This window comes from Hyperolius riggenbachi, chromosome 11 (genome assembly GCF_040937935.1).
Source record: "Hyperolius riggenbachi isolate aHypRig1 chromosome 11, aHypRig1.pri, whole genome shotgun sequence".
In the NCBI taxonomy this organism is placed as follows: Eukaryota; Metazoa; Chordata; class Amphibia; order Anura; family Hyperoliidae; genus Hyperolius; species Hyperolius riggenbachi.
In genome coordinates this window covers 83746498-83762336 of record NC_090656.1, presented here as the reverse complement: position 1 = coordinate 83762336, position 15839 = coordinate 83746498, and the positions used below count along the sequence as shown (strand labels likewise).

The 15839-nt window shown below is 44.0% G+C and overlaps 1 protein-coding gene across 2 annotated transcripts in view; it reads right to left on the bottom strand.

Moving 5' to 3' along the window:
* PC (pyruvate carboxylase) overlaps positions 1-15628 on the bottom strand; it is a 1086793-nt gene extending 1071165 nt beyond the window's left edge. Inside the window, exon 1 of one of the 2 annotated variants that reach the window (XM_068259507.1) lies at positions 15614-15628. The gene's annotated coding sequence lies outside the window, so the exon portion shown is untranslated. Of the gene's footprint in view, positions 1-2805; positions 2859-15613 lie in introns of those variants that run through there. The other variant, XM_068259508.1, reaches the window with a different exon arrangement.
* Between the last annotated feature and the right edge of the window lie 211 nt (positions 15629-15839).

Here is a 15839-nt window from a genome sequence, read left to right as displayed (position 1 = left end):
AGCGCGTGTAACGTGCAGCACATTACACTTAAAGCACGCTGCGGAAATAGCGCGAGTAACAGGAGGTTACTCGTGCTATTTCCTTTAGTGAATCAACCTCACTATCCTCTCACCCCTTCCAGGCTAACACTAACCGCCCTCTCCTCTACCTTATCACTTAACACTAACTCTGTTCATATCCCCAACCACCTATCCCCCGCCACCATATGAGTTTGGCTACACTGTAGCCGAATACATTACCGTTCATTATGCCATCCATGACACTTCTCCCTCAATATCTCACCATTCTGTGTGCTTGGCTACATTATAGCCCTGCACCTGAACCTAAAGTGACCCCTCGGCATTTGCATTTTGGTCTATGGTTGTGCAGAGTTGCGACAGCCACCACTTTATCTGCATTGTTTGATGGATTGGCATTCGTGCTTCAGTTGTGTTGAAAGTCGGGGCGAGTTTTTAGGTATTTGAACACTACATTTTCCTCTGCAGATGGTAGGCCAGAAAACACCTATGACCAGCAAAGCATCTGCAAGAGACCAGGGCCAGGCCGAGGCAGAGGCGAGAGAGGCTCCAGCTTCAGGGCGCAGTGTAGGAGAGGGTACATAACTTACACAGCTATCATTCCCCTATTGTGTTTGAAGCAGAGAGAAATAAGAAAATGGGATACATGGCAGTGACTGGAAGCCAGATATATAGAATTTAAGGGGTTGGGGGGCTGGGGGCCCTGGGGCGCCATTTAGTCAAATAGCAATCACTGTATGACAGCTGGGGTGGGAGGGATGGAGGAGCGCACTTTGGTGTCTCAGCCTTGGGTGTTGCAGGACCTTGTCCCGCCTCTGCAAGAGACACTGCAGATTAATGTCTGTAGAATCAAGACCCACTGTTCTAAAGCAATGCATTATCAGTCTTGATTTCTTGACAGATGAAAACAACAACCTGCAAATACCTTCTGTTCTAAGAAGGCAATACCGTTTTTTACTAGAATCTTGTAAATTATGGGTGTTATCAAAAGTTAGTTACACATGGCCAAGGTTTAGGTAATTTGCTCTATTTGTGGCTTGTAGGTATCCTTTTTAAAAACACTTTTTGAAAACAGCAGTGAGTACTTAAATGCCACATATGAGGGGTGTTGCTTTATGCATACAGACTTGTGATTCTAAGTAATGCTGTATGTCTACCTTATGATCTAATTTAGAATAAATATTAGTGGTTTAATTAGTTACATGGTCCCTGTAGTTGGTAGTATGCAGGTTTTTTATCTGTTTTGTTTTTCTTTTTGCCTGACTATTTTGTGTTTGTTACATTGCAATATTAGCTACTGTTTACTTTTGGTTGTCACATATGTTTGTGGTAGGAGTGCCTTGCCTTGAACTTTGGAAATACAAAAGGACTTTATAAGGAATTTGCTACAGGGACAACTGAGTACTGTTACATCCCTGCATGAATCATGATCTTTGTCCTTTCATAATGCCTAACTGATTCAGAGCATGCCAAAAACAATTTGACAGGAACCATGTTTCTCAGTCATGGACACTAAAATATTTGCAGATAAAATCCATTCAATTCTTACTGTCTGGGTCATGTGTGAGTTGTCATTCCTCAGTTCTGTTCAAAGGAACAACTAAATACACTGCCTTCATATTACTGATATGGAGGTACATGGTTTAGCACAAGCCTAGACAACACAGGAAAAGGTCGGTGGGGCTTCAGTGGAATTGGCAGTGACACTAGGAAATTGAAGATCTCCCAACATTTAATTTGTGCATGGAAGCTTTCCCCCACTCCAACAGCAAGAGCTGCTAATGTGCAACTCTACACTGGCATGACTTTAAGGGAGTCTGAAGCGGAATTAAAAAAAAAAATTACCTAAGGAGAGGGAAGGCTCTGGGACCTATAGAGCCTTCCCATTCTCCTTACAATCTCCGTGTTTCCCCACAGGGTCTACGACAGGTCAGTCGGAGGCTGCTCTCTTCCTCTTGGGGTGCACTTCGGAAATCTTCGAAAGCACTTGGGCTCCTTAAAGAGGTTCTGTTGGGGGGTGCTGAGGGTAAAAACAGACACATAACTGGGGCTTCTATCAGCCCTCTGCAGCAGTCATGTCCCACGCCGTCCTCCTCCGATCCGCCGTTCTCTGCCACCGGCTCTGGTCTAGCGCGTCATGCTCTCTCAACTGCGGCTGCCGCGCGCCTGCTAGCTTCCACTCGCGTCATCAGCAGCGTACTGCACCTGTGCAGTACAAGACACCTTCGTACTGCACCTGCGCAGTAAGCTTTCCGATGACGCGAATGGGAGCACGCTTTATTTGTCTGTGTTAGACGAACAATTGCCCGGTGCCGGCGGCGGGGGACGGCAGATCAGAGGAAGACAGCGGGGGACATTACTGCTACAGGGGGCTGATAGAAGCCCCAGGTAAGTGTCTGTTTTTACCCTCAGCACACCCCACAGAACCACGCATGCAAAGTGCAGAGCCGCCCATCTTGGGGAGGACTCGGGCTCCCGAAGACTTCCAAAGTCTCCTGCGCCAGGAGATTAAAATTGAAAAGCCTGCGAGGGAATGAGGAGACCGTGTGGGGAATGGGAAGGCTCTATCAGGCCCAGAGCCTTCCCTCCCCTTAAGTAAGTATCTGTTTTTAACTTTACTTCCTATTTACTTTAAGTGGTATTAGACACTTAATTCTTGTATCTGTGTGTGAACAAACACAAGAGTCCAACTCAGTAGTCCTGCCTATTAGTATAGCCAAAGATACAGATTATATTCAAGACAGGTGAGCAGGACCCCATATACAGTGTGCCTGTATCTATAGTTACCTCTCATTGTTCCTGGAATTGTTCCCAAAACAAGAAGACAGTGAAGACATGGACCTCTAGCGGTGAGAAAAGAGCTGCCTGAGAATGGAAGATGGCTGCCTGGAATGATAAGACAGTGAAGCCTGGACCTCTAGTGAGTACAGAGCTGCAAGAATGAGAAGGTGGCTACATTACTATTTTGTGAACCATTGTTTAATGCTGTAATGAACTTGTGTAACATTGTTTAATGTTGTTTTGTCTCCCCTATCTATTGTACAGCCCTGTGTAATATATTAGTGCTTTATAAATAAGGTTTAACAATAATAATAATGTAATATTATCGATATTCTACTCTCTGCCTCCATTATCTATACCTCACGCTAACACCCCGCTTACTCCAAACACTAAAGCCCCCCACCTATGCCTAACACCAACCCACCTTTCTCCCACACACCTACTCCTAAAAGTAACCTGTCTAGCCAAGTGCTGTGCCGCACATAAATGCCGATATAGGGAGTTCGGGTATATGGTAGCAGAAACTTGGGCAACAATTGAACCCCGAACTGTGCTGACACAGATTGACGGAGGACGGAACTGTTTTGAGGGACCAGAGAGTCTTCTAGAGGCTGGGAGAAGCCCCAGGTAATTAAATCTGCATATGCTATCTTCAACTCGCAACTCCATTAAGATGGACTGAAGTGGAAAATTGTCCTGTGGACTGACAAATCTAAATTTGATTTTTTTTTCAATGAATGCAATAAAGAGTTATCTACCACAATCACATAAATGAAAGTTTCTACCAGTGACTGGTACTGTGTCAGTTTTGGAACTGGAAGATACAAAAAGACAAAAGCAGTGCACACCGTATAGAAATATGCTGCAGGACAATATCCCCTGTGATGTTGATGGCTGGTGAGAGATAATCCCAGCATTCCTTTTTCAGTGTGAAATGTTCCCTACACCATTTAGCTTATGGAGAGATCCCCTCTGCTCCCACCTTCCCCAGCCTACAGAACTGTCATTTCCATAATCATAAGCAACATCTCTGCTGTATTCAAGCAATATCCTTTTCTTAGTTTTTATGTTTGGTATTTATCTTGGAATCATATTGTGTTTGTTTGAGCTCTGTTGTTTATTCATATAATTGCATGGCTCATCAATTGCTCCGCTCTGATCATTACTATATCTCTCAGGGTTAAAGTGTTTTCTTCACATTCTGAATGTCTTTGGGGATTGCTGCAATGTCGGGTCTGTCATTTATGCTCTACTTCCCACAATGATCTCATGGAGGAGAAGACGGGAGAAGGTGCTTTGGAGCCACGTTGGATTAGAGGCCGGTCAGCAGTGCATCAGCCAACGGAAAACATTACAAATGAAGAGGGAACAGATATTCTCCCCTAAGTTCACAAGAACTTTGCCTTCTCTTATCCGACTGTAGAAGTTTATTGCTTTGGAAACGAGGAAAAAAGAACCGAGAGCCCAATCTGGTGTAGTATGTTAAATAAAGAATGGAGAATGTATGTGTTTTAAGGTTATACTCACAAACACGGGTCACCGCACAGGCGACCACTGGAACAGCAAGTGGGGAGAATTATAACCTGACCCCACTCAGGTCTAAAAAGTCGCTCTCTATAGACAGGAGAAGAGAATTGGGGATACACCCCTCCACCAGGGGTGGACTACGTATATGGGTAAACAAGAGTAATAGAGGCGCCAAAATAGGATAAAATAATTAAAATCAGTCTAAAAGGAGGGACATGGGTGGATTCACCTCCCCCAGGTATAACAATGACCAGGCCAAGTTCAGCCGTTAGTTTCACAACTATATTTATTTCAACAGAATCTCCAAAAATTGATGCAACGCGTTTCACGGGATAACATCCCGCTTCATCACGCAATTGTAAAAGGAGAACACAGCTGAAGATCAGTATCAAGCCAGAGCGCCTCTATCTGCACCATACATTATGGAGCATTATGTGCTACTGCTGATTACAATTATGCCAGACACTGAGCATGATATTGTGACTATTTGGTCAAGCACTGTTCTGTTTGGCTTACTGAGAAAGACTCTGATTTGCATCTTGACTGGCGGCTTGTGGTAATCACTGATGGACTGCCGCTGTCCATGTGCTGCAGTTGAGGCTTATGGTAATCACTTATGGGCTGCCATTGTGCATGTGCTGCAGTTGGGGGTATGGTAATCACTTATGGGCTGCCATTATGCATGGGCTGCAGTTGAGGCTTGTGGTAATCAGTGATGGATTGCTGCTGTACTTGTGCTGCATATGTGGCTTGTGGTTGTCAGTGTCGTACCAAGGGAATTTGACACCGGGGCCCATATGCAATTCAATTTTTCATTATAAAAAAAAAGTCAAACTTGTCAATAAAATGCCTTTTAGACTACCAGCAAGCAAATAAATACTCAAAATAATTTTGATAGAACTTTTTCACCTACTTTTTGGTATTTTTTCCATTGCAAAGTGCTAAATAGTTCTGAAAAAAAATTATCTCCTAGGAGAAAACTCAGGTCAAAAAGTAAGTTGCATATGCCCCCAAGTGCTGATTATTTACACACAACTCTCCCCCCCCCTCCCCCCCAAAAAAAAAATTGAGGGAGGGTTGACGGGTTGGGGCGCTGCAAATTTTGGGAGATTTGGGGGGGGGGGGGGGCAAGGAGTTGTCAGGATGTGGATGGAGCTAACCGTTATGAAACTCTGTACTCTATACAGAGCTGCAGAAGGTGTCAGTGCTATATAAATACACAATAATAATATAGTAGGGCATTAGACTATGACCATGGTACGATTAGATTGTGAGACAGTCAGAAAAGGGGGACATACGAAAGAGGCAGATGCATAGGAGGAGGGGATAAAGATTTAGTGGCACAAGGCAGAGAGCCTGGTGGGAGAGTTGAAATGGCAGGAAGGACTCTCATCAGGACTGCAGACATCACAAGAGGAAAGGTCATGGGGAAGACAACAAGGTGGGTGGGGGAGCTGGGAAAAGAGATAAGATTAGCTGCAATCAAGATAATCTTAACTGCCTTGAGCTTGCTTCTCTGCTCACAACAGAAGTCGGCTGTCAGCACATGTATCACAGGCTTCTGCAACAGCAGACTGCCCTGCAATATTGATTAATTACTCTGATCAGGATAAATAATAGGCCAGGGCATTTTGGTATTACAGCAGCCAGTGCCCATGAGTACTAATGACAGGCATCTTCTGAAGCACTAAACACTTCCTGCCACCTCTCCCTGCTAATGTCCCAGCTGCAGCACAGCAATCATTCCCTCTACTCACCCTGCTGCTCTGCACATTTACTCACTGCAGCCTGTGTGTAGAGAGCAAGGAAACACATTACCCGTGGGACAGGAAGGGGGAGAAGTGCAACATGTAGTGCAAGTAGTAGTACAGTCCCATGCCCTGCTCGCTGCTATTTTCCAGAATGTTGCTTGAACTATGAAAAAAGGTCCCTAATGGAAGAACACAGTGGCTGAGCACTACAGCGACACCCCTAGCCATGGCTACACCCGGGGCTGTGAGCACCTGCAGCCGTGTTGAAGGTACGTCACTGGTGGTTGTCACTAATGGATTGCCGCTGTGTTGCAGTTGAGGCTTGTGGCAATCACTGATGGACTGCTACTGTGCATGTGCTGCAGTTGAGGCATGTGGTAATCACTGATGGACTGCTGCTGTGCATGTTCTGAGGTTGAGGCTTATGGTTGTCACTAATGGACAGTCGCTGGGCATGTGCTGCAGTTGTGGCTTGCGTATGTAGGTAGCCTCTACCTGGTACATAATTTCAATTTGTAATTTTCAAAGTAGCTCCCAAGCTGAAAAAGTGTGACCACCTCTGCCCTAGGCCTAACACTATCTGTCCCTTTTTTAACATAAATTGGGCTTTGGCTATATCCGTTGCCCAAACTGTACACCAGGTGCTGCTGCCTGTAGCTGAAATTAACATTGCACTCTACAGTGGCACCCACATGATCTGCCTCGGCTTCTTCACCAACTGCTTAAATGAATAAAGAGAGCTGGAAACACTAAAGCTATGGTAATGACCCCAACAGTAGCTAATACTTTATTGGCGCCCATTATTTCAAGGCTAGGGCCAGGTTCTCTTCTCTGCCCATGCAAATCGAGAACACAGTTGATAAGAAACTATAAGATGATTTTTGTTGAGCGTAACCTCTGTCAGTATAGCTGAGTGTGTACAATGTAAAGCCATAGGGATTACATATCCATAGTTGTAAGTGATGTTATTCTTTACTCATTCATGTAATAAGGTAAAAGAATAATAATAAGCTTATGCTTCTTCACAATGTCGCACTGTCTCATCAAAATGTATTCAGAAATCGCATGCATTGACATTTGTCTTTGTGTTGTGAGTATGCAAGGCAATCTCTTTGACATATTTTCTGTTTAAAAAATAATTGGGTAGTTACTGTAGTCATTTATTTCATGTGGATAGCATAATGGGCCCATTTTTCACTTGTGCTGGCCATTTAGCACAGCAGCATAGAATTGCTGCAGATTAGTTTTTTATCATTTATGGTATACGACTGGATTTCCATTGAAGAGAAAGCATGATAAATGGACAGCTTGCAAAATATAAATTAGTGATGAGTAGAGGTGGCTAATGAGATGCCTCCGGTTTGCATGCAGGTGTAATGCAAACCATATTCAGCTTGGAACTGGCCAATTAATCCTGCTGATTCTGACTGGCCCAATGCCTAGCTTCATATCGCCTAAAGGAACACTATGAAACCAAGTGTTCTAAAATGACAATGTACAAATAATGTCTAAGTAGGTGTCTAAATGTCTGCTTCAATATTACACTGTTTTTTGTATGTCAGACTGCAGAGTTACAGTTTATGAAAAGCCTCAGGTGTCAGGTTTCACACACAATTACAAACAAGTTACATTTCCTCTACTCTTGTGCAGACAGCTCAGGGCCCATTTCCACTAGTGCGGTGCGAATCGCTGGGATTCCACCGCTGACAAAATCGCATGCGGATGCGATTCCGCATGCGATTTTTGCCGTGATTTCGCATGCGATTTCGCATAGGCAGGCTATGAGCGATTTTAACCATGTCACTGCCTGGTTCAATTTGCATTAGTTTTCGTGCGAATTCGCACGCGAAATCGCGGCAAAAAACGCATGTGCGTTTTCCCTATTAAATACATAGCCTGCGAATCGCCTGCATTACTCACGCAGGCGAATTCTGCAGGCCCTACCGTGCAGAAAAATCCTGCACAGAAAAACGCACCAAAAAACTGACAAGTGGAAACAGTCTCATCCACTTGTATTGGTTATGCGAATCCGCATGCAGACAACGCATGCGGATTCGCTCTAGTGGAAACGGGCCCTCAGTCAGAGACACAGACAGCTGCCAGCGAGAGCTTTCTTACACACAGGGTTTACAGATGTAGTGTGAGGGATTCCCCCTCCCTTCATGATTAAGTAGTCTGTCAGATTTGAAGTCAATGAAGAGTGAAAGTAATTTGATAACAGTAAAGAAAGAGATAAGCATTAAAATGTATTTACTAGTACTTAAGAGCACTTCCCAAACTATTCCTATCTCAGTTGAAAAAAAAACCATGTTAATTAATAGTGTTCCTTTAACTCTACCAATAAGCAAAATAAAACAAGATCTCCTAAAAGGCCAACCTCCTCTGGCTCAAGGAGAAAATTAAGTTAGCCAATAAAAGCCTCTAGCTACTGGTTAATTAACCATCTGACAACTGGTTTATCAGCAGCTGCTAGCATTGATTGGCCCATTTTTTTTCTCCTCCTGGGTGAATGAAAATATTAATGTCAAGAAATGATTATTATTATTTGCTCATCATTAGAATAATATTAAAGCTGAATTCCAGGAACAGATCCGATTATGCTATCTGACAGCTTAGTAATGTTAAATGTTTACTTGTGTGTCAAATAAGACTGCCGCTGAAAGTGTACCTGGTTAACTTGGGTTAAAAAAGACAGGAAGCCTCTGGATTCTATAGAGGCTCCCCATGCTGCCCTCTGGTTCCCTGTTGCCGAGCACCCCCCACAGCCCAAGAAAACCGACAAGGGGAGTCGATATGAAGATCAGGGATGCAATGTTCCTCAGGCATGAGTGCGGTCGTGCTGTGTGAGTACAGCCACACCTGCACAGTAAGCCGGAGCCACTCGTACTACAGCGCAGGCGTGGTCGTGCTGCACCTGTGCTCTTGCCTGGACAGGAGTGCAGTCGGATCTTCCGGAGGGCTATTCCCAACAAGCATATGTTCCAATCACTGAGGGTTTCAATTCCGCACAATCAATATTCGTATAAAAGTGGAACTTGAATATCCAATGAGCTAAAGCTTTTAGGCCAAATACATAAAAGCAATTGTATCATAGTATTGTTTTCCTTGCGCAGCCTGGTGTTTCGCAACCCTGACAGTCTCTTCTTCAGAGGCAATCAATAAAAATATAGTACTCCGTAAATACACATACATAATACACACGCACGCACACAACATATATTATTTTCCTATATGTTTACAGGATCAGGTACAGAAACCACATTGGACTGTCTAATCACTAATAATAACTATAGTAATAACTATAAGGGCCCGTTTCCGCTAAATGCGAATTCCCGATTTTCCGCAATGGCTCTGCAATCAATGCATATCAATGGAGTAGTTTCCACTGAATGTGAGTGAGCCATTACAGAGCGATACAATGTGCTGCGGGGCCAAATATGAATTGCATGCATCCGATTTCCCTTAGCAGCCAGTGACAGCCGGATCCAGAAGACAACCGGAACACACCTGCGGCTGTCTGCGGCAGGTCTGGCCCGCCCATGAGGCGGGGTGAAACTTTTGCCTCAGGCGGCACTTCTGGGGGGGGCGCCAGAGCTGGAGGGGATAGCGGGCAGGAAGGGGGTATTGGGCCTAGCGGCGGGGAGGTGGGTCGGATCCCCCCTCCCTCGCCTGGGTCCCCCGTCCTCCTCTCCCTTCCAACTTTAAAAAGTTACGTTGCTGCAGCTATTGTAAGAGGCACGGGCGGGAATCACTCACCTCTTCCTCGTTCCAGCGTGCGCTCCACTGACGTCACTTCCTGCTACGCCGTCCACTCACAATACAGTGGGCGGCGTAGCAGGAAGTGATGTCAGTGGAGCGCACGCTGGAACGAGGAAGAGGTGAGTGATCCCCGCCTGTGCCTCTTACAATAGCTGCAGCAACGTAGCTTTTTACAGCTGGAGGGGAGCGGAGGACGGGGGACCCAGGCGAGGGAGGGGGGGGTCCGACCCCCTCCCCGCCGCTAGGCCCAATACCCCCTTCCTGCCCGCTATTCCCTCCAGCTCGACGGCCCCTTACACCCGGGAGGGGGCGGCGGCGATTTCTTTAAAGATTGTCTCAGGCGGCAAATAGTCTAGGGCCGGGCCTGGTCTGCGGTACGAAAAGCCAGATGTAGAATGCATCCAGCTAGTGGAAACGGGCCCTTAGGCTGCACAAAGCTTATTTAATTTATTTAATATAAGTTCTTAGACCAGCTGTCCAGTACATACGCTGCCCTGTACTACAGATATCAGTGAAGCTGTATGCAGCCACAAGGAATGGCATGGCTAGAGGTAGTTCTACCCTTTATTCTAGGGTACCAGAGAGTGGTGTCAATGGTAAGGAGGGCATAGAAAGTAACTACAGTATCCAGAGGCTTCCCCCCTTCTTTGGTTGGTATGTATATATTTTTTTTTAACCAAGGTTCACCTCGGATTCCCTTTAGCATCTTGATTTAAACATATAACTGTAGATTGTACCAAGGACATTATGAGATATCGACAAGCCTGCCAAATTTCTATCACAAACATTCCAGTTCTTAAGTTCTGATCGAATGGAATGACCAATCTACATGAACATTTTGACTTAATCTAAATTTAAAAAGCAACACCAGGCATTACCTCCAACAGTGCCAGTGCCCCAGTACGTGTCTGAACTTCAATCTCTGTTCAATGCTACTGTAAGCTGCATCATGTTATCTTCCAGTATTTAGAATGTAAATACTATTTCTGCTCAGATTTGTTACTTTGTAGACAAAGGAAACCTTTAGATGTTATTTCTGTGAGCTGGACCTTGTACTCTCAGGTCTGATAGGTTTTGTATGTATGGCTATGACAGTAGTCACTCTGTTGTGCATCAGTAAAGGGCATATGTTAATGACTATGTTCATTCAACAGATCTATGAGGTGCAGCAAATAATAGAGCTACAGTAGCTTGGACAAAATATTAGTACCTTAGTGTTATTTCAGATAAACACCCGTACTTCTAAAGGGTTAACTGATCTTAAAGTGGACCTGAACTCTTGCACAGGACAGAAGGAAAACAGAGAGATGCACCCAGTGTGTTTTAGAGACCTTAGCCTGTCTAATTCCCCCTCATCTGTGACTAATCACCACTGTAATTTGATCTCTCAGCTGTGTCAGCTCAGGAATCACCTCTGCCATGGTGGAGCAGCTAATTTGTAAACACAAGATGTTAACAATATGTCTGATTCTGTGAAAGCAGGAAGTAGACACACTGCAGATTTATTGCAGGATTCGTATCAGCTGTAACAAAGAAATGTTTATCTTTAATGGGTATTATGCTGTTGCATATCTTTTAGAGCAGAGAGGAATTTCTAAGTTCAGGTCTGCTTTAAAAAAATGTCAGTGGGGTCTTTACCTTATCCTTATCCCCCCCCCCCCCCCTCCTCTCTTTCATTGGCTCCACACTGATAACTGTTTGTAATGATTTGTTGCATTATTGTTAAAAAAAAAAAATTAGATGTTATGAAAAAATGCCAGTGGTACACATTTTTGTTTGTGTGCTCCATACTGGACAGGCAAAATAATAGCAGGGATTGTGGCATAGCTAATGACTACAGAGCATGCCAAAGATATTATGAATTATCTCTGTTCTGAGCATAGAGACATAAAACAAATGACAGCGCTCATAGACTGCAATTGAATTGTAGACCAACAGAGGCATGCAGAGCCCCACAGGGCTAAATACATGTCTTGAATGCAAATCAGATGCAAATCATGTACTAGTCCTAATCTATAATTTGAATGCAAATTGATGCACATGGATGCAGCTAGCCATAAGTATACTTACATGAGTTTTGTACAGCAGGAGACATTGGCAGCGCTTCCAAACAGAGGCTGCACCCGAATTGACTACCTGCAATAGATGTGCAGAGCTCGACAATTGTGTACTAAAATACACAACATGCATTCAAAACAGGTACAGTAAAGGAGGACGTTAGCTTCAGTATAAATAATATGTGCACAAATTATTCCCTACTAGACTTCCCCACATGATTTGCATCTGATTTGCATTCAAGGCATGTATTTAGCCCTGTGGGGCTCTGCATGCCTCTGTTGGTCTACAATTCAGTTGCAGCCTATGAGCGCTGTCATTTGTTTGATGTCTGTTTGAGAGAAATGTGTATACCATTTTATGACTAGCAGCACTAGGAAAAAAATCGTGTTTTTATCGTTAGACTAGCGGTAGGTCTTCCTCGAGAGGACCCGTCACCGCCGCGGGGAAGTCTAGTAGGGAATAATTTGTACACATATTATTTATACTGAAGCTAACGTCCTCCTTTGCTGTAACTGTTTTGAATGCATGTTGTGTATTTTAGTCCACAATTGTGGAGCTCTGCACATCTATTGCAGGTAGTCAATTCGGGTGCAGCCTCTGTTTGGAAGCGCTGCCAATGTCTCCTGCTGTACAAAACTGTTCTGAGCATAGTTTTGACAAAGCCAGCAAGATGGCATATTCCATGCAGACAAAATCACAGCTGAAATCAGTTATGAGGAAGAAAGATTAAGCATAGCTACTACTGCAAAATGCAGGAAATGTTGCATCTATCTGAAGTCTGCATTATGGTGGCCATACATGGTACAATAAAAATGTTCAATTATCCCATTTATTTGATCTAAATGATCAAATCAAATGAAAGTTTAAAATGTTTTTTTTTTCGATCAAGAAATTTGAACGACTATCCCATTTTTTCAAGAAAAATCAGATCGGACATGCTGGAAAAATCTTTATATTTGATCTACGGAATAATCAAACTAAATTATCTAATAAAAAAAAAAAATTGTACCATGTATGGCCACCTTTATGTAGAGGTCTGCTATAATGTTGTACTTTAAGGCTGCTTTCACAGTGGGATGTTACAGGCACACAATAGTGAAGCCTGTAACGCTCCCCAACGCACAGCAATGTAACTGCAATGGGCTGTTCACAGTGCCCACGTTGTGTTACATTGTAACACTGCACGTCAATCTAAAGTGCAGCATGCTATAGCGTTAGAGCGGCTTTGCAGCGTTAGCCTGCTTGCACATGTGCAGTGATTAGCCACATGGCTAATTAATATTCACTGCACTGTGCTGACGTCACTGGCGGGACCACGTGATGTTGAGTGTTCCGCTCACGTGGTCTCCACCAGCACATGCGTACTATAGTACGCATCACGGACACATCAAAGAGCCGCTTAACGCGGCTCTTTGCTAACGCCCTCTGCCACCACCACCATGCGTTGCGTTAGGTGCACGTTATGCGACCTTAACGTAGCACCTAACGCAACGCCTTTGTGTGAAGGAAGCCTTAGGCTGGCCATTTTTTATTGTTAAAAAGAAAAGTGTCCATTAATGATCCAAATGTAGCAATTTATTGACCTTCCAATCCAGTAATTAAAATCGGATTGAAAGTTGTTGATGTTGCCAATCGACAAAAAACAATGGTTTTAATGATCGGATTATCAATCCGTTTTGCAGATCGATTCTATCTGAAATGATCAGATTGGGTGGTTATATTTTCTATGCCATTTATGGACCTAATTTATGATTTCTGATCATTTCCTTCCAATTGCAATTATCATATCAGAAAGTCAATTGTTTGCTAACATCGCACCATTAATGGGCACCCTTAGCATTATAATTAGGAAGGTTGAGGCCTATGGCACTGCATGGATGTGGATGCGGGAGAAAATACAATCACATTCATTGCAGAGACAGACTGAACTGTGTTGGGTTAAACCTCAGTCAGCTGCCAGACAGACTCAGGTTGATCTTTTAACACATCTTCATCCAGATCAGTGAAACAGTGAAGTGAAGAGATCCATGAAAACTGTCTTCTGACTTAAAGAGAATCTGTATTGTTAAAATCACACAAAAGTAAACATACCAGTGCGTTAGGGGACATCTCCTATTACCCTCTGTCACAATTTCGCCGCTCCTCGCCGCATTAAAAGTGGTTAAAAACAGTTTAAAAAAGTTTGTTTATAAACAAACAAAATGGCCACCAAAACAGGAAGTAGGTTGATGTACAGTATGTCCACACATAGAAAATACATCCATACACAAGCAGGCTGTATACACCCTTCCTTTTGAATCTCAAGAGATCGTTGTTTGTTTCTTTCCCCCTGTTCTCCTGCATTGAAGTTTCAGGCTGCTCTTTTCTTCCTTGCAAACAGCTTTGCCCTTGTCTAATTCCTCAGTATGTTTAAGCCCAGCCAGCTCAGAGGACGATTTATCCAGCTTGTAAAAGATAAGAGAGAAGAGAGAAGCTGCCCTAATCTAAATAGCACACAGGCAGTGTGCATAGAGGGGCCTGGAAGGGGGAGTTCATAGCAGAACCACAACACTGAAGAACTTGGCAGCCTTCCAGACACAGGCTGACAAGTCTGACAAGAGAGAGATAAGTTGATTTATTACAGAGACTGTGATAGTACAAAGTGCTGCAGTAAGCCAGAACACATTAGAATAGCTTTTGGAACTTGTAGGATGATAAAAAACAGGATGCAATTTTTGTTACGGAGTCTCTTTAAACCGCATATACACACGCCGCCTGTCTGTGATTGGGACCTGGCGGGTGACATGGCTGGGCCAAGCTGTACAGAAGAGGCTAGCAACCTGTTCTGCTGCTATGCGGGAGGAGGGGTGATGGAGCGCCACTAGAGTAACATCATGGGGCAGGAGGGGTAAGTGGAGAGAACAATGCTTTTAGCCACTGCTAAGCCAAAGAGATCAGCCATGTGGATCACTAGTCTAGTGGCCGGGATGAGGGTGTCGGGGCTGCTGCACACACAAAGGATTCTTGGCAGAGGATTTTTTATCGTCCGCCTTGGCCGAGTTTCATGTAGCATTTACATGGGGCCTTAGAAATATAAGAAAGGCCTGGAGCTCTCCAAACAATTTTGAACAAGCCAAAAAGCCTTCAGAAACAGACCTTCTGCACATATAAGAACCTTTACAAAATACAATGCTACTTTCTTCATCAAAATAATGATTGTCCCTACATATGAAAAACATGTATACTATACTATACTGCCACCTCGGCAATGTACGCTGCTGCAACTAATGTGGCTCTACTGAGCCCCAGTGAGTGTCAGTGTTTGGCTAAATTATCTGGTTTAAAAAGCCTAGTCATGCTCCCTTCCAGTCCTCAATGTCACACCTCTGCCCTCCTGCCATGCCCTCCTGTTGCCAGCCACACTCCCTCCCCCACTAGTGAAGATGTAATCACCAGGCCTTTGCACCAATACAGAGGCTGGGTTGCTGTCAGGTGGAGAGAGACTTGGTAGTCAAGTTTTCCCCATTTGTGACAACTTCTGGTACTGGTGAGGCAGCGATACAGTATTGTGCTTAGCCTGGTTGCCATATAGAATCACAGGGACCCAATACAAAGTCAGTCAGCTGACTGTGAATGGAAAATTGAGTGTAACCATCATGTCAGTCCTGAAAATGACTAACAAGTCAAGTGATTCCCTCTGTGGTAAAGTTCCTGGCTGTTCAGTACTTCCAGTGACTCACCTCGGATAGACAGCAGACATAGCAAGTTTCCTCTCACAGCAGTCTGCTGTTTTGCTATTTCCTGTCAGCTGAACAGAAATTCATCAAACTCCAGCTAAATACCGGTAGTTAAAAAACTGAATTTCACAAAAGCACTGAATAACATAGTCTGAGGACTGTCTCTCCAGTCTAGAGGTGGATGCTTTTTTGTATATTTCAGAGTGTTATAGAAGCACTTTATTAATGA